We start from the raw sequence: 16,393 nt of genomic DNA on the forward strand, positions 1-16,393 counted from the left end.
TGGTTTGTTCTGGAGAGTCCCGTAGCTTTTACTCACAACCTCATGCAAGTCATCGACCGCGCCTTGTCTCTTTATTTATTTGTAAAAGTGACTGTCCCGCCCTCTCAGGGAGGGTGCGCAGCGTAAGCCACAGATGGGCCTGGTGGCTGCAGGATGCCATGCCCACAGCTGCCACGGTGGGCAGGCCAGCGGGGGAGGGCCACCAGCCCTGATTCAGTGGCCAGGAGCTGGGGACTCTAAGACCTAAGGCACCTGTCTGAAGCGGCTGCTGACCGGAGTTGAACTTGAGCAGCGCGCAGACAGGAGTGGGCTGCTGGGTTGTGCCCCGGGCAGGCGTGGCCTGGCTCATGGCGAGGCTGGAGCCCTCGCTCCTCTGTCCTCACCCCAGAGGAGTGACCCCCTTCCAGTGGCGGCCGTGGTAGCAACCGGGGCAGCTGCTGGGCTGCTGCTTGGGACTTGGTGGGAGGTCTGGCTTCTGAGCGCCCCCAAGCTGGGGGCACCCCACCTGCCCTGGGTGTGGGGGCTCGGAGAGCCCGCCAGCGGCCACCCTAGGTCGCGGGTCACCGGCAGAGCCATCTGCTCCCACATTTTCCATGACAGACTCTGACCCGGGGTTGGGAGCATCCATCCGTTCTGTGCGAGGAGCTGGGGGTCTCAGGCGAGGCAGCGGTGCACACCTGCGGTGCAGGGACCCTCCCTCCCTCCTGCACCCCGTGCAGCCCCAGGCACACGGCAGGCTCAGCGAGGGCATGGGCTCTGGGTGGCAGCTCCTGCGAGTTGCTGGCATGGCCCTGGAAGGGCCCTGTGGCCATTGTCCCCATGGCAGTGACAGGTGCAGGGGTCTGGGACACCTTGGGATTCCCAGGGCTTGTACGTGGAGCATTGAGGTGTCTGTGCTGTGACACGCTGCGCAGATGACAGACATAGCCCCCAACCATCTCCTGCACCGGCCACCCAGACCTGCTGTGCCTGGCTGCCCCTTGGGAGGCAGAGGAGCCATGGCACTTCTGGAATTTGCCCCGAGGTGTAGCAGACCCATCTGACCTCGTTCCGCCCAGTCCCGTGGAGCAGTCAGGAGAGCCTGCCATTCCTGAAGAAGAGGGTCCTGCTCTGAGCCGAGGGCAGGGTCGGGGGATGCCGGAAGGCTCCTGGAGTGGGGCACCTTTCCCACTGCCCGGGTTATTAAAACTGCACGAGGCGTCCGGGGTTTGGTTTTGTGATTGATGCTGGCTTGGCGTCCGGCCCCTTGTCACACTCTGCAAGGCTGTTTTGGTTTTTCGGCCCTGGAGGGATGGCTTGGGGTCTCATCCTGCCTCTGTGTGTCTTGTTAACATGTCAGGCTGCCCGTTCCTGCTGTCCTCAGCCTCCTCGTCCAGACCTGGGGAGGCCAGCAGCACCACCTCGTCGTGGGACCATGCGGGGAAACTGCCCTGCCACCGGTCACCAGGCGCACTCGGCTTGGCTCTCCTTTCCGCCTCTGCCTTGTTCCCTCCTTGGCTCTGTGGACCCCTGTCCTGCTCTCGGGGGCCGGGCCCTCGTCCTCCCAGGGTCCCTGCGAGGGCTGGTGGGAGGTGGCGGGTCAAGTGCCAGGGCAGCCACAGGCAGAGGGCCGGTGTGGTCAGGAGGCTCTGGGGGGGCCGCACGCCTCTCGCCGATCCTGGCCTGACTCCCCCACTGGGGCTGCTCCGTCCACGGCTCTGCCGCCCTCCTGGCCGCTGCCGTCTCTGTCCCCAGGGGCGTGCCAGGGCTCCCCGGGTGCGAGGTGTTGGAGACGGCCTCCTCGAGCATCCTCCAGGCAGGGCTGGCGTTGTGCGCGCTGCCTCCGGAGGCCCCTGGCTTTGCTTGGGGGACGGTGTTGGGGACAGGGGAGTCGCTGCGCCCCCGGCTCGCCCTGCCGGCCCTCCCTGGACCCCCGGGCCCTCCTCCCCCCCTTCCCGGGCCTCTTCATCTTCCCACCTTGGGCCCTGGTCCCGGTTCCCAGTCTGGATTCTGGGGGGGGGGGCCTCACGGGGCCCTGAGCGCCCGCTGTGGCCCCAGGTCTCGGGGCAACCCTCGACCTCCTTTTGCTCCGATTAGAGCTGTAACTTGCTTGGGTCGGCTTCAGCCCTTGGTGTGTTTCTCTTTTCCTGTGGTCATGAAGGAAGCGTGGGTCTCAGGGAGGCGGGAGGTGGCTGAGGGCTTTTCCCGGACGTCCTGGGGGCTCAGGGTGGAAGCAGAGAGGCCTCGGGATCCGTCTCCTCCTCGGGCCTGGACCAGCGCAGGGCCGGGGCCCTGGAGCGGGACAGAGCATGAGGCCTCGCTTTAGGTCAGGCTGTGCACACGGAGGGGGCATGTGACTTCCTGGACCCCGACAGGCCGGCGCGGGCCCCAGGTCTGAAGTTCAGCTTGAGTCTCTCCCCCTTCCTTGGACAGACCAGGCAGCCGAGGTCCCGAGCAGCACCCCCGTCTCCTCAGGGAGTGCTGGGGGGCTGGGGTGGAAGGGTGCTCAGAGCCCAGAGCACAGGCCAGGAGCCGAGGTGATGGGGTGGCTCGGCCAGAGTCAGGGCTCGGGGGGAGGATGGGGGAGAAGGGGGGGGAGGGCCGGATCAAGTGGGGACAGGAGAGGGCTGGTGGGAGGGGGCTGAGGACGTGGAGCCCGCGCCTTCCCGGTGGCATCAGACCGGACTCCGGTACCGCGATGCCGTCATCCTTGGCCCGTGGAGGAGCAGGCGCGCGAGGCAGGCCTCGGCTTGAAAAGCCCTCCGACGCCACTCTCGGAATTTCCCAGGGCAGGGACCGAGGCCGGCACGGCGGGCGGCTGGGCTGAGTTGGGTGCGTGAGAACGAGTGAACCCCGGGTTGGCGGGGGCATGGGTGGTCTGCTAGGCAATTTGGGGTTATTTCATTTGCAGAGCCAGGTGCTTATTTAAATGTGCATTTGGGAAAAGAGCTGTTGTGTGTTGTGTATAACTTAATGATAGGGTGAGGCTAAGAGGACCAGCAAGTGGATTTACAGAAAGACGTTTGAGTCGGAGGGGTACAGAGTCAGGGGAAACTCAAGCATGGCCCTCAAATGACCGGTGACTGCCAGGTGGGACCCGGGCCGTCCCTGAGCCCCCGGCGCCTCTCAAGAGTGGCGCAGAGAAGGAGGGCCCGGGGGGCTGGAGCTTCTTAGGGTTTTACGCCGGGACCTGAGCGTCAACCCTTTCCAGGCTGATGGAGCTCAGAGCTGCAGCCCAAAGGCAGGGGATCTAGTCTAGTTGCTGCTTGCTCTGCGGCTGGGGGACAGTGCCACGTGCCCTGCCGACTTGGGAGGCATGGGGGCTGGAGGAGCTGCCTGGGGCTTGTCCAGCGATGGGCTTAGTCAGGCCTTGGCTGTCTCGGCGCATGGAGGCTGCGGGCAAGCTCAGTTAGGGAGGGGGTGGCGGGGCGGCCAGGGGTGCCAGCATACAGCTGGCAGAACGCAAGAAAGGGAGTTTCCCCCAGGATTAGCTGGAAGGCAGCCGTCGGAGGTCTCTGTCAGAGAGGCCAGGAAGGGGTAAGGGGAAGCCCTGAGAGACACAGAACTTTTTTTCTTTTTTTTTTCCTTTTTAGGGCCGCACCTGCAGCACCTGGAGGTTCCCAGGCTAGGGGTCGAATCAGCTACAGCTGCCGGCCACAGCCATAGCCACATGGGATCCGAGCCTCTTCCGTGACCCACACCACAGCTCACGGCAACACTGGATCCTTCACGCACTGAGCGAGGCCAGGGATGGAGCCCGTGTCCTCGTGGATCCTATCGGGTTCATTACTGCTGAGCCACAACGGGAACTCCAGAACTTTGTTTTTAAGGAGACTCACCCGGGGACGGGGACAGAAAGGAGAGAAGAGCCCCCTCCCCTGTGCTCAGTAAAGGAGGACATGCCCTTCAGGCTGGGGAGAGACAGACCCTGGAGGCTCGCCTGGCAGGTGCCACTTCCTTCCGGGCGGCCCCGAGGCAGTCGGTCGCCTTGCGGTTTTGTTAAGGAACCTCCTGCCTGGGGCCCTTGGGAATGGAGCCACTTGGAGCTGAGGGCACGTTTCGGGCTGGAAAGGGGAGAGGGCTCCCGGTTTCCAGAGTCCTCTTGCCTCCAAGAGATGCAGGCTTCATGGCCTCGGGCACCCACAGCACCTCTCTGAGCCTTTAGTTCCTTGTTTGCAAAGTAACGCAAGCTTTTATGGGATTGTTTTTTAGCACGTGACAATACCTGGCACATTTTGCTCAATTATTTAAGCCTGCTGTTTTAATGAAAGCATTAAAAAATGAATACATGTAGAAATGTATTGATTCCCAGTCTGTGTCGTGTGAGCAGAAGTACTACCTCTGACTCATCAGGCAGAGCTTAAAAGAGACTTTGCCCCTCGGGGGACGTCTGCCACCTTGTGGCAGATCACCCAAATTGCAGGCTCAGGCCTGCTGTTTTGGGGGTAGGGGCACCCTCAGGGCATGTGGAGGTTCCCCGGCGCGGCGCGGACCTGCATCACCGCGGCTGCAACACCAGATCCTTAGCCCATTGCTCTGGGCCAGGATCGAGCCTTTGCCGCCCCAGAGACAACACCAGATCCTTAACCCGCTGCACCACAGTGGGAACTCCTCAAGGATTTAAAGAAATGAGAAATTTTTTTTACCCCTTGCATGAGGTGGTCTGAAAGGAGATTGACCGGAAACCTGAGGGCGTGTGGTTATGGGTAACCGGGAAAGGCAAGCTAGACTATCTTGACCAGGTTAACTACAGAATACTAGACCTAGCAGGGCCTTGGTGACCCATACATTTGTGTGTTTAGAGGGATCGCTTGTTTAGCTCTTTCTTTCTTTTTTTTTTTTGTCTTTTTTGTTGTTGTTGTTGTTGTTGTTATTGTTGTTGTTGTTGCTATTTCTTGGGCCGCTCCCGCGGCATATGGAGGTTCCCAGGCTAGGGGTCCAATCGGAGCTGTAGCCACCGGCCTACGCCAGAGCCACAGCAACGCGGGATCCGAGCCGCGTCTGCAACCTACACCACAGCTCAGGGCAACTCCGGGTCGTTAACCCACTGAGCAAGGGCAGGGACCGAACCCGCCACCTCACGGTTCCTAGTCGGATTCGTTAACCACTGCGCCACGACGGGAACTCCCTAGCTCTTTCTTGACAGCACTTCGTGTGCCTCCTTTGTGGGCCGTTCCCGTCGCAGGGTCGATGTCAGCAGCGCCCTGTTTGAGAGCAGGAGCTGCGGCTCGGAAACGCCGAACTTGCCTGGCAGCTCACACCTCGCCTCGCACCGTGGAGCTGGAATCGAACCGTCTGATTCCAAAGCTTGCTTAACCCTTTTCCAAAGAGATTGTCTTCTAACCCTTTGAATGCGCCGTACAGGGTTATAAGTGGTCGTTACCGGCCTGCACCTGGTGTCCCCAGGACTGATTTTACAGCTGGAGGTTTCCCTTTGACTCTCTCTTCCCTGATGCCACTCCTTCCAGCCTCTGGAAATCGCCAGTCTGTTCTCTGTATCGCTCGAGTGGGTTTTTTCAGATTGCACGTATAAAGGGGATCACAGGGTCTTTGTCTTTCTCTGTCTCACTGACTTCACGTAGCCTGTACCTTCAGGTCCATTCGTCTTGTTGCCAGTGGTAGAGTTTCCTTCTTTTGTGGCTGACGACGTGGCCATAAATATACGCCTCTCTTACGTCTTTCTCCGTTGGCCTGTTGATGGGCGCTCAGGTTGATTTCCTGCCTCGGCTGTTGTGAGTGGCGCTGCCAGGGTGGTGGCAGCACCGGTGAGCCTTTGCAGTCAGTGCTGTTGCCTTCGGGTAAGTGCAGACGTAGTAACCTTCCCATGGCCTCTCAACCACGGCCAGGCCAGGCTCGCTCCTCTTCCTGGGTTGAAGAGGATGGAATGGCCCGTGCCCCCGAGGGCCTGCTGGCTTGGCCGGGAGGGCAGGCTGTGGGTTGGGCGTAAAGTGGCACGTGGGGACCGGAAGCGTGTTTGTTCAAGAGCCCACGAAGGCTCCAGCAGCCGTGGTCGGAGGGAGGCCGCTGGAGAGATTCCTTGGTGATAAAATAATTGTCAGGAAAGGCAGGGTCCCCAGGGATCGTTTTCTTCCTGCTTTTTCCTCCGCCGGCACGGAGACCCCAGGAAGCTCGGCGGCGGTGCTTAGCCGTCTCCCAAGCGCGGGGTCGCAGGCATCACTGCCCGGGTCTCTGGAGGCTCCTTCTCAATGGAGAGGCCGTTCCAGAACCCTCTCAGGTCACGAATTTGTGCACCTCCTATGGTCTGACGTTGCAGAGCGGGAGAGGATGTACCCACTCAGCTGTCGCCTCCAGGGACGGAGCGTTCGTCCCCGCCGTGGGCAGCCTGTCCCCTTCGCTCATCTGACAGCTCAGGTGTTCCTTGCACTGAGGGGAGCTCTGCTCCCCTGGGACTTGCTCGCGCTTGTTACATTCTGCGGAACAACTTAGGTTCCTTCCTTACACCTGGCAGCGGAGGTGGCCAGGTGACCTGCCGCAGGAGAGGCCGTCCGCTGGGACCAGCCCGTCACGCTCACTGCCAGTGCCGCCCCTCCCTGATCCTGCCCACGGTTCAGGACCACTGGCCACTCCCTGTTCTCTGGGCTGCCGTTTCTAACTCAGAACCGGACGGTCGTTATATTAGCTTCCTGTTGCTGCTGTAACAAAGGACTGCAAGCTCAGAGGCGTGGAGCAACGCCAGTTTATTCTCACCAGTTCCGCAGGGCACGTGTCCCAAATGGGTCCCACTGGGCTTGCGGCCGGCTGGGCCGAGTCCTTCCTGGAGGGTCCAGGACAGAATCGGTTTTCTTGCCTTGTCCGTCTTCTGGAGGCGGCCCGCATTCCTTGGCGGGCGGTCCCCTTCATGGCCCTGACCTCTGCCTCGGTTGTCACATGTCCTTGGGTGACGCTCGGCTCCCCTGCCCGTCTCCCGTCGCACTTGTGTGGGGCCTGCCCGAGATGCCCCCACCTCGGGACCCTTAACCGCAGCTGCAGAACCTCTCGTCAGAGCACCTGATTGTGGGCTTGGGGGTGAGGCTGTCTGCAGGGGACACATTCCATCTCCAGAGTCCCCTCAGCTGTGTGGCAGCTCGGCTCCCCCCCTCACCTGCACCTGAGCCTCCGTCGGGCTTGCAGGAGCCCCCGCCTTCTTGCTGGCTCTGGTCTGTTGGGGAGAAATGCTGGGGTCCTCAAGCTGCCTTCTGCAGCTGTCAAATTCTGTTCAGTTCCTTATGAGTCAAGTTAAAAAAATACAGAGACCTGGTTTTTATCCTTTTCCAGGAACTGTTCCTGTCGCTTGGTGGCCCCTCGAGGTCCCAAGACATGTAAGACCTTCTGTCTGTCCTCACCCGTGTTGTCCATCCCGTTAGGGGGCAGCGCAGGCCCCCACGCGAAATCCAGGCTTCCTCCCGCGAGGCGGTTCACGCCTGGGAGCCCTCGGCTGTTACCCAGCAGCTCCATGGCTCAGGCTCTGTAAGTGGACAGCGTGGCACCTTCCCTTTCTCCCGGGGGTTGCGCTGAGAATAAAAACCAGAGGCGCGCGCCAGACACGCTCAGGTTCCTCGGAACAGCGTGGGGCCCGTGCGTTGCACTGGCGCGGCCCTGAGGATGTGATGAGATGGGGCACGGACTTGCTGTAGGGGCAGGGCTGGCTGTGGCTTGAGGTTCATAGCTTTAAGGGGTCATCTTCGAAAGCAGATTTCATGTTCTAGAACCTGGGAGAAAGTGGGTGACTGGTTTATCAGGGGTGGGCCAAGAGGGCAAATGGGGTCCCCCGGCTTGCGTGCACGCGCGCACACACGCACACACAGATACACACGAGGGTGCCCCGACGGCCTGTCTCAGCCCGGTCCACCACTGCCCCTGCAGACGGCCATGCTCCGTGTGCCCGCGCTGTGCCCTCATCCCGTGATCCCGTGGTGGTGGGTCAGGGGCGGGGGGGGCTCAGGCCTTTTAGGCAGAGCATTTGGGGACCTGGAGGCGGCTCTGGTTCCAGGTGGGAGGGAAAGTTCTGGAAGAGCCTGAGCCTCGTCCTCTAAGCTGCAGAGCCCGTGTGGGGCCCTGGTGGCCCAGGTCTGAGGGGCTCCGGGCCACCCTGCAGGGGCCGGGGGTGCTCTAGGCAGGTGCAGGGGCGAAGGCAGGGAGCTGCGAACCAGCGGGCTGTGGTCTGGGAGCTGTGAGGTCAGGTTTTAGGAGTGGAGAAGCAGCAGGACGAAAGCTCCGGGCAGCGGGCCCTGCCTCCGTGGTCGCGCGTACATCGTAGCGAGACAGCGTCTTCCTTCCCTCTGCTGGTCTTTCGTGAGACGATACAGCAGGTGGCATCGTCTGTGGTTTTGCGCTGCCGGGCTGGCACGGAGCAGAAGGGCCTGTGTGCTGCCTTCCGTTCAGGGCGTGTTGGTCAGCGAGGAACAGCGGGCTCTGGCTGGGGTCGGGGCCCTAGTTTTTAAGGTGCGGCGGGTTTCCACCGTGTCAGCTTCCCGCCAGGCCAGTTTCCCGCGACTCAAGTCATGTCCCTGCCCCGTCTCTGCAGTGGCTCCAGCTTTCATCTGCCTTATAGTCTTGTTTTCATCCTCAGACGATGCCACCGTGATGCCAGTTGACAGACAGGAAGGAGGCTCAGGGACGCGAAGTTTCTCACCCCGGCCGGCGCCTCTCAGACCTGCGGGCGGGAAACCAAGCCTTTCCGCGGGTTTGGACTCGAGCGCGTCCCTCCCCAGATGCAAGGTGGAAGCCCTGAGCCTCCCCCGCTCCCCGGCCATGCTGGAGGCAGGCCCGCAAGGGGGTCGTGGGGGTTAAATGAGCTCAGAGGGGGGCCCCTCATCCAGGAGGGCTGGTGCCCCCGTGGAGAGACACAGAGATCTCTGCACACGCAGAGACCAGAGCACGTGAGGATGCGGCCGGAAGGTGGCCGTCCGTGAGCCCGGGGGGTCTCGCCAGCAACGGGCCCTGCTGCCCCTTGGACCTGCAGCCCCCAGAGCCTTGAGCCAGTGGATGGTATTGCTTGCGCCCCCAGCGTGTGCTGTTTGTCATGCAGCCTTAGCTGACCCGAAGGCCCCGGGGCTCCAGCCGGCGCCCCGCCCGCGCTTTCGCAGGAGTCTTGGGCCTGCAGGGGGCACAGAGGAGCTTCTGTTCAGCAGGAACCAGTGGGCTCGGCCCCCGGGTGCGGATCCAGTGTCAGAGCCCCGGGGAGCTGTTCAGCACGACACCCCCCTTCTGCTGTCCTAGGAGCTGCTCCCCGGCCACCCAGGTGGGGTGACGGGTGGGGGGCACGTATCTGGAGACCATCACCTAGCGCGTTGGGGCGGGGGCTGGGGGGAGGCGGTTCCCCGAGGGGCTGAGAGGAGCGTTGGGTGGGAGACCGCTGTGGTGCGGCCCTGGTTCGCTGTGCGGGGTGCGTGGGCAGCGCGGGGCAGGCACTGCTGAAGCGGTGACGGTCTTCCGGGGGGCTGGCCCCCGTCTGCTCCGGATCAGAGTGGCCCCAGGGCCCTTGGATACGCAGGCAGTGCTGCATGTTGCTTCTCCGTGTGTTTCAGCAGCTCTGGGAGGGAAGGCTTTTGCTGGGCTGGCGATGGGGACGGGACGGGACGGGACCTCTTGTGTGCTCCGGTGGGACATGCTGGCGACATGTCGCGGGTGGGGTGGGGCGTGACGGTGGCGGCCTCCTGCTGGCTGGCGTGGGGTGTGGGGCCAGCGCTGCAGATGCGTCCGAGGGCGCCTGCTGCAGCGGCCTTGGCTGTGGGCTGCGTGGTATCGCTGTGGCGAGTGGTGTCTTCGGAACCTGCTGAGTGACCGGGTACACGGTTGGGTTGGATGTGCCACTGCTTGTGACTGGGCGAGGCCTGGCATGGCCTGTGCACGTGGCATGACCGTGTTGGTGTGAGGGTTTCGGCCCACTGCCGGGTGTGCTGCAGGCCGGTGTTTCCTACCGGGCGGGCAGCTTGGCTTTCCGCCTCCGGAGACGGCTAGGCCGGGGCTTGCCCTCTGTACCTCCTTGGTGTTTGGGGGCAGGTGCCAGACAGGCTGTGGGGGCAGCCGGGGGCCGGGCGTTGCTGTGGTGGTGGCTTGTGCAGACCTCCAAGCCTCTGATGAATCAAAGCAGCTTCTAGAAAAAACGCAGTAGGGCCGGGGGTGGCACGAGTGGCAGAGCTGAGACCCCCGTCTGGGACCCTGGGCTCCAGGTCCGGCGCGCCTCCCGCTGGCCAGCGTGGCCTTGGGCGCGGTTCCTTCACCCCCGTCTTTTCCAGGATCCAGGTCGGCTCATCTGAGACTCGGGGCTGTGACCCGGCTGAGGGACGCCGTCCCAGGCAGGAGAGCTGCGGTCGGTGCTTGTGGCTGTAGCCGGGCACGGATGGGTGGCCCTGGGTACCCAGCTTCACCTGTGGGTGTCTCTGTGGGTGGCTGAGGCGTGTGTGAGGGCGTGTGGGCAGCTCCCTGCTGCAGGGGCCCTCCGTGGCTGGCCTCTCACCCCTTCTCGGGGTTTCGCTGCAGAAGCCCTGCCTGCAGTCTGCAGGGCAGAGGGTGCCCTTCTGTGGGTCCCTGGAAAGCAGGGGTGTCGCGGGAACAAGCGGGGAGATGGCCCTGCCCTGTCCTCCCCCCGTCGTCACTGACCTTAGGCATCACTGGGACAGCTTCCCGGGCCCTGCGGGCCTTCGGTTTCCTCCCCTTCGAAGCAACTTGATCCCTCGTGCCCCGCCTGCTGCCCAGGTTTCTCGGAGGAGGCACCAGGGTGAGGCTTCCACGAGAGGAGAAAGGTCATGACTGATGATCCTGGAGCTGAAACTCCCTTTCACGCCCATGCCAGACAGAACCAGTCACCGCCTCCCCCCCGAACCCAGACGGGCCTGCGTCCTTAACAGAACCGAGCTTCAGGCCGGGCTTGAGACAGACATTGGCTCCGTCTGGACGGGATGCTGAGTCTGCGGCTGGCTTGCGGGCTTCAGCCAGTGATACCTGCCCCTCTCCTCTCCCTGGATGGGAGGTAGAGTCCTCGGGGCTCTGCATCTCTCGGCTCCCGTGACCCGCTTCTGTCTCTGGACCTCCTCCCGTTTCTCTGCCCGTCCATGTCCCCAGGCAGCCCCGAAGGGAGTTGTGGCCTTGGGTACATGGGACGGTCCCCCAGGAAAGTCACTCACGTGGGACAGAGACGGGCTAGTAGAGCCCGCCCGCCCTCCTCGGCCTCCTCCTAACGATCGTCCAGCTCAGCCCAGCCGCCGGGGCCGCCGCCCAGAGAGCCCAGACCGTGCCCCGCTCCATCCTGCCTCCTAGTTTCTTCATTCAGGGCTGCTTCCCGGGGCCCCCTCTGCGCTCTGCTGGCTCTCACGGTGCCCCAGAAAAGACAGAGGAGGTGACAGAGGCGATGAAAGAGCCCTGCCCTCGGAGTAGCCTCGTCTCCATCGCTGGCTTTTCGAGTCACTCTGGACGCACCCCTTTTCCTCTGGGGCCTTGGTTTCCCTCTGTGCTGTGTTGAGTGTTTCTTAGGAAGGTACCAGAAACCTTCCAGCCTGGACAGCTCTCCCTGTGCAGGACACAGCGCACCCCAGGCTCCAAGTTGAGTTTGCATGCCAACCTGCACCTCACAGATGCCCTGGCAGTGCCTCCACCCGGTTGGTGTCCACAGACCATGGGGCTCGAGGGCACGGGTGAGGTGGATGCTGGCTTGGGGAGATCCCAGTGGGTCTTGGCTGTTGAAAATTCATCCAGGGCCCTGGGGAGGCCCACCCAGAGGCCAGCCGTGTAGACGAACAGCGCAGTGAGACCGGAGTTCATAGCCCTGCTTGGCCACTTTCTGACTCGGAGGCTTCCGGCGGGTTTGAACAGGACCACGTGGTGCCCGGAGGAGGGTGGGAACAGCCCAGGAACCTTTTTTCTTTGGCAGCGGCCGCGAGGCTCTTGGCCCGCGCACGGGCTCACTCGGTCCCGTGTCCCCCTGCCCGCCCCCGAGTCCTGGCCCTCCCCGCCGCCTGGCTTTCCCCGCGGGCCACCCCTGCCCGTGCGGGCACTTTTCATTTGCCAGAGGGTCGTTCTTCCATTTTGCAGCCGCAGGGGCCTACGGCTCAGAAGAGGCGACAGGACTCTTCTCAAAGAAGCGGCGGGGCCGGGCCGGCGTCACCGGCAACATGCGCGCTGGTCGCTGTCGTTCTTGCCAAGGCAGCGTGTGGTCTGTTTCGTCTCCTGTTAAGCGAGCCCGTGTGCCCGGCGTCATGGTCTCAGTCGACTCTCACACGCACAGCCTGCCCACTTTACAGATGTGGGAACTTCTGGGCGAAGTCCTCCAGCACCAGCCAGGACCGCCCTGGTTGGCACGGCCTGGCCCGAGGCTGCCCCTTGTTGGCAGAGCCTGTTTCCCTCGCCCCCAGCCTCTCCAGCTCCTTCCAAAAGCCCCCCGCTCCCGGCCTGCCCGCCCTGCTCAGGAGGGAGGCCGGGCCACAGCTGTGCCGCCCGCCGGGAGGGGGGATGCTGGCTGGGCCTGCGCCCAGGCCCGGGCTGGGATGCTGGGATGCTGGGACATTCCGCTCCGTCCCCGCCTCCCCCACGGGGGAGGGGTGGGGGGTGGGGAGTGAGGTGTCTGCCCCGTCCCGCGGAGCCCTCTTCGCTCCTTTTACAGCCTGGGCTCCTCCGGAAGCTGCCTGTGGCCTGCCCCCGCCTGCATCCCAGCTTCTTGCCTTCTTTGGTCCTGAGGGCCGCACGGCCCCACTCGCCTCCCAGAGCCCGGGCTCCGCGGGAGGGAAGCGCCTGGAAGGAGAGATTTAAAACTGTCTTCTTCACACGCATGCGCGCGCGCGCGCACACACACACACACACACACACACACACGCACAGCGTCCAGCCACTCACGTGCATGGACCCACAGCACTGGCTCTCAGCAGACGGGTGTGCTTAGAAGACATGGCATCAGGGGTGAGCCAGAAGTGGGGAGGCCCACGTTCCCGGCATGAAGAGCCATCTGTCTCTCACCCCGGCCGGCAGCTTGGTGGGAGGGCAGCGGGCTCTGAGGCTTCCTGACTCCGCCTGGGCCTCTGACGGCCAGAGAGGCCTGGAGGCAGTGAGAAGAGGCCCAGAGCCAGGCTCCCAGGCTCCCTGGGTCAAGGGGACAGCAAGGCCGTCGTGGAGCCTGCCCAGCAGGCGGTGCTGGCATCTGCTGCCCGCCTGCCACACAGCCCGCGCAGCCACGCTCGGTCGCAAGCCTTGGTGTCTCCCGAGGCTGCCTGTGGCCGTCTTTGGGCAGGTCTGCTGGTCTCAAGCGCTTCCTGAGGGGCCGTGAGCTGCAGGCTCAGCTCCCCCGTGGCCGTGGCTGTGGCTTTGCCTCCTGAGGCCTCACTCCACCCACAGGTCACTGTGTGTCTCCTCCTCCTTCCTCTCAGCTGCACACACCTCGGGCCAGACATCCAGTGCCTGCAGTGCCCGGCCTGCCCAGGTGGACGCAGGCCCTCCCCACATCACGTGCCTTGTTAGTGAAAAGGGGGGTGTGACTGTGTGATCTCGGAACCGAGTTTCCAGAACTCCATGGGAAGAGCTTATCCAGAAGGTTCTAGAAACAGCTCACAGGGGCGCTCACCTGTGCTCACTGTTTGCACTTGACCAGCTGACTTGCAGACCGTCTTCTAGGAGGTGAGATCAGTCCCCCTGAGACCGGGCGCTTGCGCGTGTCCCAGACGGAGGGAGCCAGGCCGGCCCCTCCTCAGAAGCGCCCTCCCTGCTTTCCGCAGCCACCAGACCCAGGCCAGGCCAGGGCCAGTCCCCTTCTGACCCCAGACAGGCCGCACGTCTGAGCACAGCCCGCGCCAGACGGCCTGGAATCTGGTCTCGGCTGCGTGCGGGCGCGGCCGCAGCAGCTGGCCAGGCCCCTCCGAGTCGAGTCTCCCCATCCTTTAGTGGGGGGGGTGGTGCCCGCGGGGACCCCGAGCTCCGAGACGGGAAAAGCAGGCACTCCCTTGCCTCCCTGCCTCCTCGGCCCTCCCTCAGGGTATCGCTGGACCGCCTCTGGCACCCCACAACACGCGTGCCCTCAGGTTTTTATTGAGCACCTACTGTATTCGGGACACTGCAGCTGCCGGGCTGGCGCGGGCTGGCCGCTGCCCCCGCAGAGCTCGCAGAAGCACGGCGACAAGGACGCAGATCCGGAGATGGGGGCAGGGATGGGGCAGGAGAGGCAGGGACGCCGGGGAGGGCGGACGTGGTGAGGTCTCGTTCCGGGACTGACTGCTGAGACCTCCAGGGAAGAAAGAGCGCGGGCAGGCCTGGGGGCGGGGGAGCCGAGAGGAGGGTGGGGTGGCGCGGGCAGGGCAGGGCAAGCAGCGAGGGAGGCACGGTGGGGGGGGATGCAGAGGCGGCGAGGTCGGGGGGGGGGGGGGGGGGCCCAGGGCTCCGTGGTGTTTGGTGAGGGAGCCGCTCCGGGTGGAGGCTCCCCTTCCACTTGGCGTTCCCCGACCGCCCCTGGCCGGCAGCATGTGAGGGACCGGTTCCCTGTCCCCACAGCTGTGAAAGGGCCGTCGTCCCGGGTGGGGTTGGGGGCGAGGAGCCTGCGAGGACCTCCCAGGCCTGCCTGCTCCCGCTTTAGGGTCTGGCAGGACGCGGAGCTGTGGGGGGTTGGAGCGTGGTCGGCCCACGCTCTGGAGAGACGCCCCCCCGCGCCGCATGGGGAGCAGTGGGGCCAAGTGCGGCCCCAGGCGGGTCGCATTCAGCCGCCCGTCCTGATCTCTGGACCGAGCTCAGTAAGACCCGGCTTGGCTCGCCTGACCCTGCGTCGGGCGCGGGAGTTCCAGTCGGGCATCACCGAGGGTTGGGGGCAGAGTCCCGGAGTGGGCGGAGGACGTCGGGTTCTGGTCCGGTTCTCCACCGCCTCGCCCTTGAACCCGAGACAGGGCCCTTCTCCTCGTCTGCGCTGTGGCAGGGTCTGTGCTCGGCGTCTCCGTGGTCCTGGCTCTGACAGTCTCTTACCCGGGTTGGCTCTAGTTTTGTGGATCCTCGCTGGGGGGGGGGGTGTTTGGGGAAGGGGGCTGCGTACAGTGTGACGCTTGATGAATCTCAGGAAGTTGCCGCTGGTTGTGGGCATCTAGTTAGATCAGCAGAGGCCTGGCATCTTGGGGGGGGGGTGGTTCTGTCAGCAGCGAAGGCAAACAGGTTTGTTCTAGAGAAAGAGGAACAAAAAGCAGGGCGGCTCTAAAACCAGGTGCTCTTCCACACGGCAGGTGCTGTAAAGCTGCCACGAGAGGGGACAGTCGGCGGCGGGGTGGGGCGGGGTAGGAGCTGCCTGCAAATATTTGACGTGGGAGGGGGCGGCGCTGGAGAAGGGAGTCTTGGGGAGAGGTTCCAGCTCAGGCCGAGAAGTCCAGCTCGTCCCGGACAGCTTGGCTGTCCCTTGTCTCTGGGGCGCTAGGCTGGATGATTCCTGCTGGTTCTGGATGGCTGCCATTCTGTCACCTGGGTCCAGGCCTGACAGCTGTAGCCTGATCCTGAGACAGTCACTTCACCTGCACGAGCCTCTGTTTCTTTAGGGGAACAGGAGCGGGATCTGCCTCTCAGGCTTCTTGTCCAGAGTGGCTGAGGCGATGACTGTGGGGTCCTTTGGGTGCTGCCGCCACGGATGTGGGCGAGAGGTGGTTAGCCTTCTCTCCCCCCCTCCCCCCGCCTTGTCTGCCCCCCGCCCCCCGCCTTGTCTGCTTTGCCCTGGTGCTGATATGTGGTGCTGGGCAGGGAGAGGAGTAGATACTAAAGGCAGAGCGGGCACCTGTGCTGACCCTGGGCAGACATCACTAATCCATCACCTACCCCTTCCCGCTGATCTTGGGTGGCCTCGTAACCCTCCCCACACCGTCACAGCCACCACCGACTTACATCTGGCTCGTGGGACAGGCTCTGTTAGCTGCCCCTAAATGAAGGCAAGGAGAGGCGAAGGCCACTCTTGGTCCCTCTTGGTCAGCGCCAGGCAGGTGACTCAGTACACCCATCGAGGGCAGTGTTTGGCAGGTGGGGGCTGAACTCAGTGACTGGGCAGTGCCTCCTGGAGGTGGCATCGGGCTGTGTTCCAGATGGAGGGCAGCTTAAGGTGGGAACAGAGGAGCAGGAAGGGCCCCTGGCACCGTGTGGGCTGGAGGGGCCCGACTGCCCCGGGGCCGTGCTGAGCGCTGGCCTGGGAGGCTGGGCCCTGCTCCGTTCACTCCGCGGCCTTTGCTGTGGCCCAGCCCAGCGCTTTTGGGGGAGGTGGGGGCCAGAATTGGTCTGATGGCCTCGGAGCCGTAAGGACGCTCTGGGAACGCAGGTGTCCGCCCAGAGCACGCGCGCCCTTCTCCCCGGGGAGGGCCTGGCCAGTGCCTGTGGTGGCTGCAGGTTAAACTGTTGTCCCCGTGGCCCAGACATGCAGGGCGGGGAGCAGCAAGCACCCCGGGATAGTCAGTGGGGCAGAAGCCGGGTGCGGGCTGAG

At 63.8% G+C, this 16,393-nt stretch overlaps 1 protein-coding gene and 1 long non-coding RNA gene across 2 annotated transcripts in view; one reads left to right on the plus strand and one right to left on the minus strand.

Annotated features, from left to right (window-relative positions):
- PPARGC1B (PPARG coactivator 1 beta) overlaps nucleotides 1-16,393 on the plus strand; it is a 102,212-nt gene that overhangs the window by 22,661 nt on the left and 63,158 nt on the right. The window lies entirely within an intron of this gene.
- On the minus strand, nucleotides 6,663-11,916 carry LOC125126524 (uncharacterized). The gene is made up of 2 exons (XR_007134660.1): nucleotides 10,582-11,916; nucleotides 6,663-8,632 (listed from the first exon to the last, which is right to left on the minus strand). It is a non-coding gene; the product is annotated as an uncharacterized LOC125126524 (long non-coding RNA).

This window comes from Phacochoerus africanus, chromosome 4 (genome assembly GCF_016906955.1).
Source record: "Phacochoerus africanus isolate WHEZ1 chromosome 4, ROS_Pafr_v1, whole genome shotgun sequence".
Classification (NCBI taxonomy): Eukaryota; Metazoa; Chordata; class Mammalia; order Artiodactyla; family Suidae; genus Phacochoerus; species Phacochoerus africanus.